The sequence below is a fragment of the Protomyctophum parallelum genome (genome assembly GCF_964188405.1).
Source record: "Protomyctophum parallelum genome assembly, chromosome: 3".
Taxonomy (NCBI): domain Eukaryota; kingdom Metazoa; phylum Chordata; class Actinopteri; order Myctophiformes; family Myctophidae; genus Protomyctophum; species Protomyctophum parallelum.
The window spans coordinates 22249476-22256420 of NC_139698.1; positions in this window are offsets into that span (position 1 = coordinate 22249476).

Sequence of the window (6945 nt, forward strand, 5' to 3'; positions counted from 1 at the left end):
GTTATATTCACAAGCTCTTAATGTTCATTAGTTCAAAAGTTCACCTATAGTGAATTGTGATCTTGTAGATCGGCTGCTTTTTACTATGAAGCAGGAGATTAAGTTCCAAAGAAACGTATAGCCTAAAGTTGAAATATGGAGGTGAGTTTCTGCCCAACAGCAAAAACTTGTTAAATGTGTTTAGTGTCATGAAGTTGAATGATAAGCCAAGGAGGTGGTACTAGAATAGTTTATTGTGCAAGTACAGAAGTGAAATGACAAAAAAAAACAAGATAGACACCTGTAATAAAATGAGAGACACCTTTGACACTGCTAGTCTTAGAAATGGACAGTTTAAAAATGCTAAAGTTCTAATTCATGCCACCTTCCCATCCACATCTTACAATTACAATGTATATTTAAAGGTATGAGACTTCGTGATATGTCAACAGCAAAGAATAGGTTCAGTTGAGAAAGACTAGCTGGGACAGTTCCTACAAAAGAAAGGAAGGCACACGGATTATTAAAAAGGTAAAAATTATAGAAACAATTAAAGCTAAAGGAAAAGTTAAAACAGAAATAAATAGCAGCAGGAAAGGAGATGAGCCATGCAAAGCATAAGGTATAGAATCAGGAAAATCGAAAAGGTTCAGCCCAAGTAATAAAATGACAATACAAGTCAACTTTATACTATTACTACATTTACACCTATATCTACCGGTATTTATTAGCTAGAATAGAAAGTTTAGGCCGAAAGAAAAAAGGTAGAAAAAGGCATTTCAGAAAACACAGTGCAACAACAAGCAAGAGATTAAAGTTGAAAAGTACAAAGGTAATAATTTGGCAACACCATTGCATAGCTCTTAGCACTAGGACTAATTCACAGATATATTGTTAAATAAAGATATTCAGCATTTTAATTAAATGCAAAATATATAAAGTCAAATAGGCCATTGCACTTATTTAGATGTTTGCTGTTTATGTGTGTTTTGTTGTACACAATGATCAGGCCCTAAGCTTAAAATTGAAATACATTTTAGAAAATAGAGTGGACCAGTTTCAGAAACACAGAAGAGAAGGCAAGGAAGGAAAAATATGCGAAGAGAAATAATTAAGAGAATAAGGAGAAGGTACTGAATAGATACTGAGTCAAATAGAACAGAATAGATTAGATAGAATAGAATAGAAATAGAGTATAACAAATAGATACAGAGAATAGAATAGAGTAGAATATAGGCCTAATGGATACAAAGTAGAATAGATACAGAAAATACTATACTGTAGAGACTGAATAGAATAGAACCTACAGAGTGAAATAGAATAGATACACAGTAGACCAGAATAGATTAGAGAGTGAAATAGAATAGAGCAAACCAGATGAGACAGCAAAGGACATTTAGAACATACAGTAGCCCTTGGTGTCAATGAGATATTAACTGCACCTTAAGGACAGTGAAAGATATAGGAAATCAGAAATAAGAACGTGAGAGACCGGAGAATGAGAATGTGCAGATTAGAAACAACAGAAGAGCATAGAGGGGGAAAAGAAAGAGGGAAGTCATTATGGAAACAATAAAAGAAAAATGAAAGCAGAAAAATAACTAATATAGCAGCGGGAAAGGAGATGAGCCAAGCAAAGCATACAAGATTATGGAATCTGGAAATTTAAGAAGAAGCTGAAGCAAGAAAACATAAAAGTATAACAATATGCTAAAGTAAACAATTACACTACATCTATTTACTAGCTAGTATAGAACGTTTAGGCTGAAGGAAAAGGGTCGGAAAATAAGCATTTCTGAAAACAAGGTGCAACAAGAGATTAAAATGTTAAATTACACTTAAAATTACTCAAAGGTGATTTGCACGTATTTAGAATTTTGTTGATTTTTGGGTGTTCATGTGTATTTTAAATTGTTGTAAATTGTAAATGTTTACCCTTTATAAAGGTAGAGAAGTCTTGAAGTCAAGGGCAAGGATAAAACAGATTAGATTAGAAAGCATGGATCAGGCATGGAAGAGAAGAAAAGAAAATAATACAAAGGTCTAAAGAAAAGAAAAGAAAAGAAAGGACTATAGAAAAGAAAAGACGATAGAAGACAATAGGGAGAGAAGAGAAGAGAAGAGAAGAGAAGAGAAGAGAAGAGAAGAGAAGAGAAGAGAAGAGAAGAGAAGAGAAGAGAAGAGAAGAGAAGGGAGGGGAGGGGAGGGGAGGGGAGGGGAGGGGAGGGGGAGGGGAGGGGAGGGGAGGGGAGAGGAGAGGAGAGGAGAGGAGAGGAGAGGAGAGGAGAGGAGAGAAGAGAAGAGAAGAGAAGAGAAGAGAAGAGAAGAGAAGAGAAGAGAAGAGAAGAGAAGAGAAGAGAAGAGAAGAGAAGAGAAGAGAAGAGAAGAGAAGAGAAGAGAAGAGAAGAGAAGAGAAGAGAAGAGAAGAGAAGAGAAGAGAAGAGAAGAGAAGAGAGGAGAACAGAAGAGAAGAGAAGAGAAGAGAAGAGAAGAGAAGAGAAGAGAAGAGAAGAGAGAAACCTCTTTTCATTGAAGTACACAGCAAAATCCTGAGTGAAACTCACAGAAAAGATACAGAGTAAAATAGAATAGAAACACACACCGTAAAGAACAGAATTGAATTAGAGTATACAGAATAGATAGAGAAGAATATAGTAGATACAGAGAAAAATATAAGAATAGAGTAGATACAGTATAGAATAGATACAGAGAAGAATAGAGTAGAATAGAATATAATGGATACATGGTAGAATGAATAGAGATACAGAAAATATATTGTAATAGATAGAATAAGATATATACAGAGTGGAATAGAATAGATACACAGTAGAATAGAATAGCTTAGATACAGACTAGAGAGTGAAATAGAAATACAGTAGCCCTTGGTGTCAGTGAGATATTAACTGCACCTTAAGGACAGTGAAAGATATAGGAAATCTGAAATAAGAACGTGAGAGACCGGAGAATGAGAATGTGCAGATTAGAAACAACAGAAGAGCATAGAGGGGGAAAAGAAAGAGGGAAGTCATTATGGAAACAAAGAAAAATGAAAGCAGAAAAAGAACTAATATAGCAGCGGGAAAGGAGATGAGCCAAGCAAAGCATACAAGATTATGGAATCTGGAAATTTAAGAAGAAGCTGAAGCAAGAAAACATAAAAGTATAACAATATGCTAAAGTAAACAATTACACTACATCTATTTACGAGGAGAGGAGAGGAGAGGAGAGGAGAGGAGAGGAGAGGAGAGGAGAGGAGAGGAGAGGAGAGGAGAGGAGAGGAGAGGAGAGGAGAGGAGAGGAGAAGAGAAGAGAAGAGAAGAGAAGAGAAGAGAAGAGAAGAGAAGAGAAGAGAAGAGAAGAGAAGAGAAGAGAAGAGAAGAGAAGAGAAGAGAAGAGAAGAGAAGAGAAGAGAAGAGAAGAGAAGAGAAGAGAAGAGAAGAGAAAGAAGAGAGAAACCTATTTTCATTGAAGTACACAGCAAAATCCTGAGTGAAACTCACAGAAAAGATACAGAGTAAAATAGAATAGAAACACACACAGTAAAGAACAGAATTGAATTAGAGTATACAGAATAGATAGAGAAGAATAGAGTAGATACAGTATAGAATAGATACAGAGAAGAATAGAGTAGAATAGAATATAATGGATACATGGTAGAATGAATAGATACAGAAAATATATTGTAATAGAATAGAATAAGATATATACAGAGTGGAATAGAATAGATACACAGTAGAATAGAATAGCTTAGATACAGACTAGAGAGTGAAATAGAAATACAGTAGCCCTTGGTGTCAGTGAGATATTAACTGAACCTTAATGACAGTGAAAGTTAAGGAAATCAGAAGAAAAGAAAACGTAGAGAGACCGGAGAATGTCCAGAAACAACAGTATATAGAGTATATAGAGGGAATTTTTTGAAACTAAGCTAAAAGAAAAATGAAAGCAGAAAAAGAACTAATATAGCAGCAGGAAAGGAGATGAGCCACGCAAAGCATGAAAACAATTATGGAATCTGGAAAATTAAGAAAAAGCAGAAGCAAGAAAAGGTACAATGCTATAAACATTACACCAGCGCAGTGAGAGAAGGGAAGAGAGAATAGAGTATAGAGTAGAAATAGAGTAAAACAAATAGATACAGAGGACATTTAGAACATACAGTAGCCCTTGGTGTCAATGAGATATTAACTGCACCTTAAGGACAGTGAAAGATATAGGAAATCTGAAATAAGAACGTGAGAGACCGGAGAATGAGAATGTGCAGATTAGAAACAACAGAAGAGCATAGAGGGGGAAAAGAAAGAGGGAAGTCATTATGGAAACAAAGATAAAAGAAAAATGAAAGCAGAAAAATAACTAATATAGCAGCGGGAAAGGAGATGAGCCAAGAAAAGCATACAAGATTATGGAATCTGGAAATTTAAGAAGAAGCTGAAGCAAGAAAACATAAAAGTATAACAATATGCTAAAGTAAACAATTACACTACATCTATTTACTAGCTAGTATAGAACGTTTAGGCTGAAGGAAAAGGGTCGGAAAATAAGCATTTCTGAAAACAAGGTGCAACAAGAGATAAAAATGTTAAATTACACTTAAAATTACTCAAAGGTGATTTGCACGTATTTAGAATTTTGTTGATTTTTGGGTGTTCATGTGTATTTTAAATTGTTGTAAATTGTAAATGTTTACCCTTTGTAAAGGTAGAATGTGGAATAGCTCTCATAATGGATGATATTATGTAATACATTGTGTTGAGAACCAATAAGACAAGAGAAAAACAAAACAAAACCATGCTTAAAATAGTAAATACATTTTAGAAAGTAGAGTGGACAGTTGCAGAAACGCAGAGCAAAGAACAGAACCAATAAACTGAGGTAGAAGAGAAGTCTTGAAGTCAAGGGCAAGGATAAAACAGATTAGATTAGAAAGCATGGATCAGGCATGGAAGAGAAGAAAAGAAAATAATACAAAGGTCTAAAGAAAAGAAAAGAAAAGAAAAGAAAGGACTATAGAAAAGAAAAGACGATAGAAGACAATGGGGAGAGAAGAGAGAGAAGAGAAGAGAAGAGAAGAGAAGAGAAGAGAAGAGAAGAGAAGAGAAGAGAAGAGAAGAGAAGGGAGGGGAGGGGAGGGGAGGGGAGGGGGAGGGCAGGGGAGGGAGGGGAGGGGAGGGGAGGGGAGGGGGAGGGGAGGGGAGGGGAGAGGAGAGGAGAGGAGAGGAGAGGAGAGGAGAGGAGAGGAGAGGAGAGGAGAGAAGAGAAGAGAAGAGAAGAGAAGAGAAGAGAAGAGAAGAGAAGAGAAGAGAAGAGAAGAGAAGAGAAGAGAAGAGAAGAGAAGAGAAGAGAAGAGAAGAGAAGAGAAGAGAAGAGAGAAACCTCTTTTCATTGAAGTACACAGCAAAATCCTGAGTGAAACTCACAGAAAAGATACAGAGTAAAATAGAATAGAAACACACACAGTAAAGAACAGAATTGAATTAGAGTATACAGAATAGATAGAGAAGAATAGAGTAGATACAGAGAAAAATAGAAGAATAGAGTAGATACAGTATAGAATAGATACAGAGAAGAATAGAGTAGAATAGAATAGAATGGATACATGGTAGAATGAATAGATACAGAAAATATATTGTAATAGATATACTGAATAGAATAAGATATATACAGAGTGGAATAGAATAGATACACAGTAGAATAGAATAGCTTAGATACAGACTAGAGAGAGAAATAGAAATACAGTAGCCCTTGGTGTCAGTGAGATATTAACTGCACCTTAATGACAGTGAAAGATAAGGAAATCAGAAGAAAAAAAAACGTAGAGAGACCGGAGAATGTCCAGAAACAACAGTATATAGAGTATATAGAGGGAATTTTTTGAAACTAAGCTAAAAGAAAAATGAAAGCAGAAAAATAACTAATATAGCAGCAGGAAAGGAGATGAGCCACGCAAAGCATGAAAACAATTATGGAATCTGGAAAATTAAGAAAAAGCAGAAGCAAGAAAAGGTACAATGCTATAAACATTACACCAGCGCAGTGAGAGAAGGGAAGAGAGAATCTGAAGAAAAGAATAACCCTAGCCTGTTGAGTTAAAACTCATAAATGGAGCATGGATCTTCTACAAGACACCTCAGACAACTACATCTCCCAGGGTGCATCAGCTTCAAGATGGATGCTGGTGCTCATTTGGCTGATTGAACACCTGTGGTGACACTCACACAACTAACAAACAAGCAAGCTGAAGGTCTACCCAAGAGCTCTACCCCCAAAGACGCCAATGGTCTGTTCTGTTTATTCAACTTTCATTGAAGTACACAGCACACACCCACACACACACACCCACACACACACACACACACACACACACACACACACACACACACACACACACACACACACACACACACACACACTCAGTAGACCACACAGAATTGGAGAGGCCCTCTTTCAATACAGAAAAGGGCAAAATAGAATAGATTAGAATAGAATAGCAAGATGGTGAAAGAAAGGAGAACATACAGTAAGTAAGTAGCCCTTGGCGTCTGTGACATGTTAACTGCTTAAGGAGAGTGAAAGCTAAGAAGAATGTGCAGAAACAACAGAAGAGTATAGAGGGGAAACGGAAAGAGGAAAGAAATGGAAACAAAGATAAAATAAAAATAACTAATATATAGCAGCAGCCAGCAGGAAAGAAGATGAGCCAAGCAAAGCATAAAAGAATATGGAAAATTAAGAAAAAGCAGAAGCAAAGCAAGAAAACAAAAGTATATAACATTACACTACACCTATTAACTAGCTAGAATAGAACGTTAAGGCTGAAGGACAAGGGTAGGAAAACAAGCCTTTCTGAAAACAATGAAGGTGCAACAACAAAAAGCAAGAGATTAAAGTGTAGAATTAAACTCCAAAAGTACCTAATCATTTGTTAACGATATAGCACTTACCACAGTGATTCACGTAGATACA